At 39.8% G+C, this 13,277-nt stretch overlaps 1 protein-coding gene across 1 annotated transcript in view; it reads right to left on the reverse strand.

The window, feature by feature from the left end:
* The window catches only part of SOS2 (SOS Ras/Rho guanine nucleotide exchange factor 2), a 355,579-nt gene that overhangs the window by 14,754 nt on the left and 327,548 nt on the right, over positions 1 to 13,277 (reverse strand). The window lies entirely within an intron of this gene.

Here is a 13,277-nt window from a genome sequence, read left to right on the forward strand (position 1 = left end):
GCACACACATACATACAGGCGGACCTCAGAGATATTTCAGGTTTGGTTCCAGACCACCGCAATAAAGTGAATATAGCAATAAAGTGAATTATATAACATTATCTTAGCGCAAACTTTATACAACAAAATATTGCAGCCATATTTTATTATAAAGTACAGTTTTCAGTCCGCCGCTCCTTGCTCTACTGAACGGGTCTGTTTTTTTTCCTAAGCACATCTGGGCAGCTGTCTACTCACAGCCGGCCCGGTTGCGCCATTAAACTCAATGTAGCTCGCTCCCGCTCTCGGTCGGAGTGCAATAAAGCGAAGCACAATAAAACGAGGTATCTGTATATATATATAGTAAATGGAAATTAGAATGTTATATAATATATATCTATTTTTTTTAAATAATTTATTACTTATTAAAGGATTACTAGCTTTAGCTGTTCTTAGGCAAAACTCACCCAACATTAAACATTGAAATTATAAATTAAATTAAATCTACCTTTTCATTTTCAAAAACGAAGCTCCCTTTAGCCGAAAAATAAACTTTTATTTTATGTCACTGACGTCACGTTAACCAGACCTCAAATGTGGGCCGTCTAAGCAATAACATTCTGGCCAATCGTATGCCCAGTATTAGCATGTAATTAAAATACAATTTTGTCATTAAACGCATGCACAATCGTTTTCTATTAGTATCGCATGCGCATATTGCGGAATAGAAACCGACATCACAAACAGCAGAGAAAATAACGCATGCGCACACTGCGCAGCATACTCATCTGAAGCTGGATCAACAGAGAGTGTCTACTTAGCCCTAAAACGGTGACGTTGCCGATGACATTGCGTGTAGTCACACATGCGCCTTGCGTCCGTTAGTCGCCATGTTCCAACTGGAGTTGTCCTCCAGGATTGGAATACAGTTAGGGAGTATAAATCCGTGGGCTTGGAAAAAGGTAAAAATTATAAAACTGATATATTGCAAACGACAAATATTTGAAATAGGATGTACTTTGAAAAAAGATTTATTTATTGGTATACTATTGTTAGAGCATGAGTGTATATTTGACTACAGTGTCCCTTTAACTAAGCTGAATCAGTGCTAAGCTGCTGAATCAGGGCTACCCCAAATCTTTTTATTTAACTGCACATGTGCAAACAGGCTATTGCCTTGTATTGTTATTATGTATCAGTTGAATAGGCAATTCTACTGTTTTTAGTGGCCCTTTAAAAATACATGCTCTATGTTTTCATTATAATGTCCCTTTAAAGAATAATGTTTTTTCTGGAACCCAGCCTACATAAATATTTATATCTTTGTTGAGCAATATTGAGTTCTAACCCAGGGGACACTATTACCAAAACAGTAAATCTGGCAAAAAAGACAACATTTTTATTTGGTATATAAAGTAGAACATAATATTGTGATAGATTCTACTGGCTGTGAGAGGGTTAAGTTAGTCTGGATCACTGGGTCACACCCAGACTTCCATTTTCCACTTACGTTAAATGCATGATATTAATCAGCTAATAGCAATCTGATGTCAGAGCCAGACAGGTAAAATAAACAATGGATTTCATTTACCAAAATGAGTAATTGATAAAATATTGAATGCAAACATTTAAGACGCATGAGACTTACAAGTCAGAACAGCAAATAATTCCACACCTGTCAATCTTATAGGGACAGTAAAGACAAAGCGAAACATTTTTTATTCAGTCATTTTAAACATCTTATCAAATTTGTTTTGTAATCCTTTGTTGAAAAGTTTATTTAAAGTGACAGGAAACCCCAACATTTTCTTTCATGAGTTGGATAGAACATACAATTTTAAACAACTTTTCAATTTAGTTTAGGAACAGCATTGCACTACTGGCAGCAAGACGAACACATCTAGTCAGCCAATCACAAAAGACAAATGAGTGCAGGCACCAATTAGCAACAGCAAGCACTAGTGTAGGATATGTGCGTATTCTTTTTCAACAAGGGATACCAAGAGAACAAAGCACATTTGAAAATAGAAGTGAATTTCAAAGTGTCTTAAAATAACATGCTCTATCAGAATCATGCAAGTTTAAGTTTAACTTTCCTATCCCTTTAAGTAGGATCACAGGCGTGTGAAAATTTCGGTAGCACTCTATGGTAGCAGTGTTTGCGACAGTGTATAACATTACTACAAAGATTGTTGCAAACCCTGCTACCACACAATGCTAAAGACAAATGCTTGCTCAAAAGATCCTTTAAGCCTTCCTAGGTTTACTCTTCAACTCAGGATACCAAGAGAAAAAATGATCTATTTGATAATAGAAGTAAATTAAAAGTATTTGAAACTGGTCATTAGGATAAAAAATGCATTGTTCTGTACAACCCCTTGCAAAGCCTCTTGAATAATGTTTATCCTACTTCAACTATGGCCAGTTGCCAACAGATATATACAAGCTCCTGCACACATCAACCAATGTAAAGCGTGAACTTGAATTACAGATCAAAATATTTATATAAAATAAAATAAAAAATATAACATGGCTCATAATTTCTACTCGCTCACAGAGAGTAGAAATTGAACTGGGACGAGTAGAGAGGGAGATAAATGCAGTCTATACACTGTGCAAAATGACCAGCAAATGTATATTATGTGTAGTAATTGTATTTAAATGACTTAATTAGTTTTAAATATATATATAAATTTATGCTTACCAGATACATTTATTTCTTTCATGGTGGTGAGAGTCCACGAACCATTACCCCTGGGAATTATACTCCTGGCCACTATGAGGAGGCAAAGATCCCGAGATTCCAAGAGCCCTTAAAACCTCTCCTTACCTTACTGGAAACTAGCCTGATGTATAGCCAAGCTAGAAAAGAAGAAGGAAAATAAAATAAGAGCAATAAAAAGTTACAGGAAAAAAATTGACAGAGGCTAGAAGACTCTCACCACCATGAAAGAAATTAAATTTATCAGGTAAGCATCAATTATATTTTCCTTCATAAAGATAGTGAGAATCCATGATCCATTACTCCTAGGAACGAATACCCAAGCTGTGGAGTTCATGAGTAATCGGGGTGGGACTAGACGCACACTATTCCAAACAAATTGGATAATTTGTGTTTTTTTTTGTTTTGTTTGTTTAGAATGCAGAAGCAAAAATGAAGGACTTACCTATCAAAAGCTGCTTCAGAATAAGCAAAATCATCAAAATGGTATTAACTAGAAAACATATGTAAGGAAGACCAAAAATCAGGCTTGCTAGCTAATAAAATCAACAGAGGCCTTATTCTTAAAAGCAAGTAGCAACTGATCTTATAGAATGGGCAGTAAACCCATTTAGAAGGAAACTGTCCCGCTTCCAAGTAAGCTTTATGAAAAAAACACTTTAACCAAGAGGCTATGAAACAACAATATCTGTCTGACCCTTTCTGGAACAAGAAAAAAAAAAGAATAAACAAGCTAAAAGATTATAAAAAAAAAAAATCCATAGTAGCCTGCAAAATAGAACTCTGACCACATCTTAGAATTATTTGGATTAGGACAAAAAGAGTGAACAACAATCTCACGATTGATGTGAACAGAAGAAACCACCTTAGGCAAAAGGTAAATCAGAAACTCTTCTAGCAGAAGAAATATCCAATAAAAACAAAAACCTTCCAGGACAAAAACTGAATATCCAGAACATGCCTAGGTTCAAAAGGAGGAACTTGCAAAACTAAATAAAATTCAGAATATCCTGCAAGCTTCTTGAGAAACAAGATAAAGAGCAGCGATCTAATTCTTCAAAGAACTAGTGGATAAACCCTTATTCAAACCATCCTCAAGAAATTTAAGAATTCTAGGAATTCTAAAGCAGTGGCAACTAAACCCATTTTCCATACACCAGGGAAAAACAAACCCAGTGATAAATCTTCCTTGTCACAGGTTTACAGGCCTGAACCAAAATGACAAGCATAAAAATCTCTATGTCTTAAAACTAAGAGTTCAATCTCCAAACCATCACGTTTAGAGATTTAAAAAACATGACAAAAAACAACAGACCTTGAGACAGAAGGTTGTAAGGCAGGGAAGAAGCCATGAAGGACAACTGGACATCTGCACCAGATCTGCAAACCAAGTTATGTGAAGCCAAGCTGGAGAATTACTGATTATACCTCCTGCTTGATCCTGGCTATTACCCTTGGTAACAGAACAAGAGGTAAAAAAAGTAAACAAGACGAAACTACCAAGGTGCTACTAGAGCATCCACAAACTCCGCCTGAGGATCCCTGAACCTCGCAAAACATCTAAGGAGTTTATTATTAAAACAAGAAGCCATCAAATCTAATTCTAGAAGATTAAGGGACCATTTCCTTGGGTGAAGGGATTGACGACTTGAGAAAGTGTGCTTCCCAATTTCACAACCTTGGAATTAAAACCCAGAAAAGCAATACTGGACTGAGGGGACAGATATTTTCTTGGAAAGTTTATTTTCCAACCATGCTCTTCAAAAAACAATAAAAGTTTGTTGGTATGAGATACTGCTAAATGTAAAGCTGGAGCCTGTCCCAAGATATCGTCCAGGTAAGGAACCACTGACACACCTTGAGCTCTTATCAATGATAAAAGAGTGCACAGAACCTTCATAAAGATTCTGGGAGCAGTAGCCAGACAAAAAGGAAAAGCAACAAACTGAAAAATGCTTGTCCAGAAAAGCAAACCTTAGGAACTGATGATGATCCCTGTAAATAGGGATATGAAGATAAGCATCCTTCAGATCTATAGAGGACATGAATTGTCCCTGTTGAACAAGAAAAAGTATAGTCCGAATGGTTCCCATCTTGAAAGAAGGAAACCTGAGAAAGGTGTTAAGTGTAAAAGTCTGTAAATTTCTTCCTTCTTGGGAACAATAAATAGATTTGAATAGAAACAAGGAAATAACAGCAGGCAATGAGAAAATGAAAATTACAAACAATGATTTAAAAAATGATTTAAACAAGCAATAATATTAGGTAGGGTAAATAAAGCAACCTCACACCCAAATAAAACAGCTCTTGAAAGTAATTAAATTACCCCCTTCACCAGAGGCTTAAGCAAACGTAAGGAGTTTTAAATATCCATATAATATTGGATGAGCGCTAACCCGACGATAGGCTGATAATCAGACGCATACACAGACTAAAAGCACGAAAAACATCAAATAGTGCACCGGTGGGGGCGCTCTTGATGAGTGTAAGGAATAAAGACGCGGAAATCTGGCACGTGCATAAGCCGACGCACACTAAGTACTAATATGCCCAAACCTAAAAAGTCCTTATATAATGATAACCAGGCTATGATATACCCAAAAGTGAGTACCTACTAATAGCCTACAGGCTAAACAAGTGCCAACAGAGTTTCTTTGCTTTTTTTTTTTTTTATTTACAACTCCCACATTTACCTGAAAGGCACCCATACTACTAGACTTACCATAAGCAGCAGAAACTGCTTCCAGTAGATAGTCGATCAAGTGATGTACAGATGACAACAGAGGATCTAAATCTAAAGTATAACGTAGAACCAACAGGAGTCTACACCTGTTTCAGGCCTGTGACTAACTCCCATAGGGTGTTCTTGTGCAACTACCCATACTCCAAAGGCATCCCTCTGTCCAAACAGTAGCTCTCTGATGGGAAAAACAAAATGTATGCCTACCTGATAAATTTCTTTCTTTCCAGACATGGAGAGTCCACAACATCATTCCAATTACTAGTGGGATATTCAACTCCTGGCCAGCAGGAGGAGGCAAAGAGCACCCCAGCAAAGCTTTTAAGTGCAACTTCCCTTACCCATAATCCCCAATCATCCAACCGAACACAAATGGAATAAGAAACACAAGGGTGAAAAGGTTCCTGAGGTTTACTAAAAAAAAACTGCTGAATTATAATCAAAAAGAGTGCAGGGTTGTAGACTCTCCATGTCCGGAAAGAAAGAAATTTATCAGGTAAGCATTACTAGTGGGAACTAATACCTAAGCTATAGGACACAGAATGGACAGGGAGGGAGAAAAAAGGCAGGAGGACCTAAACAGAAGGCACCACCGCTTGAAGAACCTTTCTACCAAAAGAGGCCTCAGCCAAGGCAAAAGTTATAAATTTGTAGAATTTGGAAAAGGTATGCAAAGAGGACCATGTTGCCACCTTGCAAATCTGTTCCACAGAAGCTTTATTTTTGAAAGCCCAAGATGAGGAGACAGCCTTAGTGGAATGAGCCATAATTCTCTCAGAAGGCTGCTGTCCAGCAGTCTCATAAGCAAAACAAATCAAACTTCTCAACCAGAGAGAAAGAGTAGTAGAAGGGCCTTTTTGACCCTTACGTTTTCCAGAAAAAAACAACAAACAGGGCAGAAGACTGACGAAAATCTTTAGTAGCTTGTAAGCAAAGTTTTAGAGCGTGCACAACATCCAAGTTATGCAAAAGACGTTCCTTATGAGAAGAACAAAAGATCCGACACCACCTTAGGGAGAAACCCCAATTTAGTACGAAGGACCGCCTTATCTGCATGAAAGATAAGGTACGGGGAATCACACTGCAGATCTGATAGCTCAGAAACTCTGCGAGCGGAAGAAATAGCAAGGCGAAACAAAACCTTCCAAGATAACAATTTTATATCAACAACATGCATTGGCTCAAATGGAGTCTGCTGCAAAACTTTAAGAACAACAAGATTAAGGTTCCAAGGAGGAGCAACAGGTTTAAAACAGGCCTAATTCTGAGTAGGGCCTGTACAAAAGCTTGAACATCTGGTAAGTCTGCCAGATGTTTGTGCAAAAGGATAGATAATGCGGAAATCTGACCCTTCAGAATGCATACTGACAAACCCTTCTCCAGGCCATCCTGAAGAAAAGATAAAATTCGGGAATCCTTAGCCGGCTCCAGGTGAAACCCTTAGATTCGCACCAATAAAGGTATTTACGCCATACCTTATGGTAAATCTTGCGAGTAACAGGTTTGCGAGCCTGAATCACCCAATTACAATCACCCAGGAAGGTCTCAGGAAGCAAGTGCGCCGAGATAGATGACCCTGTGAAATCGAGCACGACAGAGATTCTCTTGTTAGGGGGTCCAGATTTATGTTCTGCAATAAATCTGAATGGTCTCCGTTCCATTGACCGAGCATGCAAAGCAGCAGCGGTCACAGATGGAACCAAGAAAAAGGAATGATGTCAATGGAAGCCACCATCAGATTAATCACCTCCATGCATTGAGCCACTGTTGGACGAAAGGCAGACTGGAGAGGAAGGCACGCAGCAAGAAGTTTGGATTTTCTGACATCTGTCAGGAAAATCTTCATGGACAAGGAATCTATGATAGTTCCTAGGAAACTCACTCTTGTAGAAGGAACTACAGAAATCTTCTCCAGATTCACTTTCCACCCGTGGGAACGTAGAAAAGACAACAACATCTCTGTATGAGATTGTGCTAGTTGAAAAGATGAGGCCTGAACCAAGATGTTGTCTAGATAGGGTGTCACTGCAATTCCCTGGGATCTGATCACTGCTAATAATGCTCCCAGGACTTTCGTTAAAATTCTGTGAGCCGTGGCAAGACCAAATGGAAGGGCTATAAACTGGAAATGCTTGTCCAGAAAGGCAAATCTTAGAAACTGGTGATGATCCATGTGAATGGGAACATGTAAGTACGCGTCCTTCAGGTCTATGTTCGTCATGAACTCACCTTCTTGGACCAAGGGAAGAATGGAACGAATAGTTTCCATCTTGAAGGACGGGACCCTTAGGAACTTGTTGAAACAATTTAAATTTAGGATGGGACGAAAAGTTCCCTCCTTTTTGGGAACCACAAATAGATTTGAATAGAATCCTAGACCTTATTCCTTTACAGGGAATGGTACAATAACACCCAAGGAGGAAAGGTCCCTTTACGCAATTTAAGAAGGCCTCCCTCTTTACCGGGTTTGAGGATAATCTTGACAGGAGAAATTTGCCTCTTGAAGGGCAAGACTTGAATCCTATTTTGAAACCTGGGATACAATGTCCACAGCCCATGGATCTGGGACATCGCGTATCTATGCCTGATAGAAAAGAGAAAGTATGCCCCCAGCTTATCCAAAATCGGATCAGGGCAGACCCTTCATGCTGATTTAGAGTCAGCGGAAGGCTTTTTGTTTTGTTTTCCATTGTTCCAGGACTGACTGGATTTCCAAGTGGACCTGGATTGGTCTGGTTTAGAGAGGAATGAGGACTTTTGCTTCAAAAAGTTGCGAAAGGAGCAAAAATTTGAAGTTTGTCGACCCCTAGGTCTATTTTTCTTGTCCTGAGGTAGGAAAGATCCATTTCCACCCATAATCTCTGAAATGATTTCAGCCAGACCAGGTCCAAACAGAGTTTTACCCTTATAAGGTAAAGCTAAAAGCTTGGCCTTTGAAGAAACATCAGCTGATCAAGATTTTAACCACAGAGCCCTGCGAGCTAGCACAGTGAAGCTAGACATCTCAACTCCCAGTCTAATCATTTGCATGTTGGCATCACAGATAAAGGTATTAGACAATTTAAGAGCTTTGATCCTATCTTGGATCTCCTCTACCATAGTTTCCTCAGAAATAAGATCAGACAAGGCATCGTACCAATAAGATGCTGCTCCCGCAACCGTGACAATACTCATTGCAGGTTGCCACTGTAATCCTTGATGGATGTACATCTTTTTTAAGCCTCTAGTTTATTATCCATTGGATCTTTAAAAGAGCAACTATCCTCAATAGTAATGGTAGTTGTCTTAGCAAGAGTAGAAATAGCTCCTTCTACCTTAGGTACAGTGCACTATGAGTCACGAATAGAGTCTGCAACAGAAAACATTTTTAAAAACAGGGGAAGGGGAAAAAGGAACCCCTGGCTTATCTAAATCTAGAGCTATAATTTCAGACATCTTCCTTGGAACAGGAAAAACCTCCTCCGAAGATGGAGAATCATAAACTCTATCCAGTTTAGAAGACTTAGTAGGGTTGACAGAAACCGAAGGTTCAGCGTCATCCAAAGTAGCTAGAACCTCCTTCAGTAGTAACCGTAGGTGTTCAAGTTTAAATCTAAAATTTACTTCTTCAGATTCTGAAGATTTTTCTGCTAAAGTGTCAGAGTTTGAGATTTCACCCTCAGAAGCTATTGATGTGTTTTCCTCATCAGACAATTGAGAAAGATTGACCAACGCCGACTTAGAGGGTTAAGAAACCTTACTAGTAGGCAAATGTTTAGACTTCCTCTTACGCTTAGCAGAAGCGAAAGCAGATAAAGCCACAGATAATGCTGAAGTAATCCCCAGGTAAATAAACACCCCCAGGTGGTTGAGAGGACACAGAAGGCACAGTATGAGAAACAATTAAGGCTTGGGACGTTTGAGGAGAACGATGAGGCATGTCACGCACAGCAATATCCTGAGAGACACTTGGTTTAGAAGCGAGAATTTTTTCTTTAAATTTTAATGTTTTTGCTAAACATGAGGAACAAAAAATTAAATTATCAACTGGAGTCACTCCGATTGGCAAGATAACTAAGCCGACACCTCTCCTCATCCGCTTTAATCCGACACTCTAAGTTCACAAAGGTCCGCTACGTAAAACCGGAAGTGCGGAAGTCACGTGAGCGGCCGGGAAGACTAACTGCGCCACACATAAGAGCATGAAATAACCAATGGCTGCATAAGTTTAAAAGCCGTCAGCCCTCTCTGCAGTTTTAAACTGGTATAAATCCAGCGCAAATATAATCTGCCTCCCACGTATGTCCCAAGACCTTATAAGGGAACAGTATGCAATACACTCTGCCAAGAATTAGAGAAATTAACCCCTTAAGTCTTCATACCAATAAAGTGCCAAATATTACTTTAGGATCTATTGATCCCCAATAAAATCTGCCTCAACACTGTGCCCCTAAGACAATAGGGTAACTATGTCCCATAATGGGATCTACTAGAGGGTTAACCTCTGAAGTGCTGTCCTTTTTAACCTAGAAGGAAGAGTTACTTACCTGTGGATCCGGCTGCAGGGCAGAAAGCAGCTACATAGGTGTGACAGGCACTGCGCTCCCTGCCATGGACCTGTAGTAAAAGAAAGAGCAGAGTAGCCGACCTTGACTTTCTACAAAGGGGTAGCAAAATTGTTAGAAGTAAAGCAAAGACTACCTCATCACCAACTGCTAAAAGCTACCACTACTCTTACTCAAGAGATTGACGTGGACACAGCTAGACCCCAATCCTTGCTTGTAGGGAAAGATACCCATAAAAGGATTAAATATCTTCAGACTCTATCAGGGTTTTTTTTTTCCCTGTTGTGTTTGCCATGTGTTGCTGGCAGCCATTTTACTTACCTCTCTTCCTGGCTATGGTGCATTGTGGGGGATGCTGCTCAATTCCTGCACTTCCTTTTATGGCCAGACTGGTGTGCATCATCCATGTGAGACAGGATGCAGTCTCAGAATTGTGATGTCATCACTTATTATTTAAAGGGCTTCTGTTCAGTATGCTTTGCCTTTGCGTTGTCTCTGACCCGTTTGTGAGAGTTCCTGTGTATTACCTGGCTGCCTGACGTCCTTCCTGGTTCCTGATCCCTGGCTTGTTCCTGACTCTGCTGGAGCACCTGGAGCACCTACCTTCTTCACCTTCCTCCTGAGAAGGTAAAGACAAAACTAGTTTCTAGTAAGGTGGGAGGGATTTTAAGGGCTCTGGGAATGTTGTGATCTTTGCCTCCTCCTAGTGGCCATGAGTATAATTCCCAGGAGTAATGGAACATGGACTCTCACCACCTTAAACCCTTAACGGCCAAGGACGTGCAGGGTACGTCCTCAAAAAAGGCAGTTAACGCCTGAGGAAGTACCCTGCACGTCCTCGGTCTGGAAAGCAGCTGGAAGCGATCCTGCTCGCTTCCAGCTGCTTTCCGGTTATTGCAGTGATGCCTCGATATCGAGGCATCCTTCAATAACCATTTTTAGCCATCCGATGCAGAGAGAGCCACTCTGTGGCCCTCTCTGCACCGGACATCGACGGCTAAGTCCGTTGGTAGGTGGGAGCCGGTGTGGGAGGTGGGTGGCGGCCATCAATGGCCCTTATGATGCAGAGGGGGGCGGGATCGTGGGCGAGGATAGCTAGGGGCACGCACGGACGCACGCACGTGCACAGAGAGGCGGGGACGGGCGCGTTCACGGGGAGGGAGCAGGTGGGAACCACTACACTACAGAAATAAGTTTGTTTGAAGTGGGCAAAAGGGGGGAATAGATTTGATCTAACAAGATCGCTTTGGCTGGTGGGGTGTTGGTCTGTGGGGGGGAAAGCTACACTACAGAAAAAAATACAAAAAAAATAATAAAAAACATTTTTTTTGCAAACTGGGTACTGGCAGACAGCTGCCAGTACCCAAGATGGCCCCCCAATAAGGCAGAGGGAGAGCTGTTTTGGGGGGGATCAGGGAGGTTGGGGGCTAAGGGGGATCCTACATAGCAGCATATGTAAATATCCTATATTTAAAAAAAAAATATTCAAAGTTTCCTTTTATTTTAGTACTGGCAGACTTTCTGCCAGTACTTAAGATGGCGGGGACAATTGTGGGGTGGGGGAGGGAAGGGAGCTGTTTGGGAGGGATCAGGGGGTGTGATGTGTCAGGTGGGAGGCTGATCTCTACACTAAAGCTAAAATTAACCCTGCAAGCTCCCTACAAACTACCTAATTAACCCCTTCACTGCTAGCCATAATACACATGTGATGCGCAGCAGCATTTAGCGGCCTTCTAATTACCAAAAAGCAAAGCCATATATGTCTGCTATTTATGAACAAAGGGGATCCCAGAGAAGCATTTACAACCATTTGTGCCACAGCTGTTTGTAAATAATTTTAGTGAGAAACCTAAAGTTTGTGAAAAAGTAAACAATTTTTTTTATTTGATCGCATTTGGCGGTGAAATGGTGGCATGAAATATACTAAAATGGGCCTAGATCAATGCTTTGGGTTGTCTACTACAGTACATTAAAGCTAAAATTAACCCTACAAACTCCCTAATTAACCCCTTCACTGCGGAGCATAATACACGTGTGGTGCGCAGCGGCATTTAGCGGCCTTCTAATTACCAAAAAGCAACGCCAAAGCCATACAAGTCTGCTATTTCAGAAGACAGGGGATCCCAGAGAAGCATTTACAACCATTTGTGCCATAATTGCACAAGCTGTTTGTAAATAATTTCAGTGAGAAACCTAATATTGTGAAAAATTTAAAGTTTTTTTTAATTTGATCGCATTTGGCGGTGAAATGGTGGCATGAAATATACCAAAATGGGCCTAGATCAATAATTGGGGTTATCTATTACACTACACTAAAGCTAAAATTAACCCTAGAAGCTCCCTACATGCTTCTTAATTAACCCATTCACTGCTGGGCATAACACATGTGTGGTGCGCAGTCGCATTTAGCAGCCTTCTAATTAGTAAAAAGCCAAAGCCATATATGTCTGCTATTTATGAACAAAGGGGATCCCAGAGAAGCATTTACAACCATTTATGCCATAATTGCATAAGTTGTTTGTAAATAATTTCAGTGTGAAACCTAAAGTTTGTGAAAAAAGTTGTGAAAAAGTGAACATTTTTTTTTATTTGATCGCATTTGGCGGTGAAATGGTGGCATGAAATATGCCAAAATGGGTCTAGATCAATACTTTGGGATGCCTTCTAAAAAAAAATATATACATGTCAAGGGATATTCAGGGATTCCTGACAGATATCAGTGTTCCAATGTAACTAGCGTTAATTTTGAAAAAAAAGTGGTTTGGAAATAGCAAAGTGCTACTTGTATTTATGGCCCTATAACTTGCAAAAAAAACAAAGAACATGTAAACATTGGGTATTTCTAAACTCAGGACAAAATTTAAAAACTATTTAGCATATGTTTTTTTTGGTGCTTGTAGATGTGTAACAGATTTTGGGGGTCAAAGTTAGAAAAAGTGTGTTTTTTTTCCATTTTTCCTCATATTTTATAATGTTTTTTATAGTAAATTATAAGATATGATGAAAATAATGGTATCTTTTGAAAGTCCATTTAATGGCGAGAAAAACGGTATATAATATGTGTGGGTACAGTAAAGGAGTAAGAGGAAAATTACAGCTAAACACAAACACCGCAAAAATGTAAAAATAGCCTTGGTCCCAAACAGACAGAAAATGAAAAAAGTGCTGTGGTCATTAAGGGGTTAATGAAAGAAATATGAAAAATGACTGCACAATAAGACCTTTAACAATTGTGGAAAAAAGGGGAGAGAGCGGCGAGAGAGAGAAGATAGATTTAATATGTAAATTAAAA

This window comes from Bombina bombina, chromosome 1 (assembly GCF_027579735.1).
Source record: "Bombina bombina isolate aBomBom1 chromosome 1, aBomBom1.pri, whole genome shotgun sequence".
Classification (NCBI taxonomy): Eukaryota; Metazoa; Chordata; class Amphibia; order Anura; family Bombinatoridae; genus Bombina; species Bombina bombina.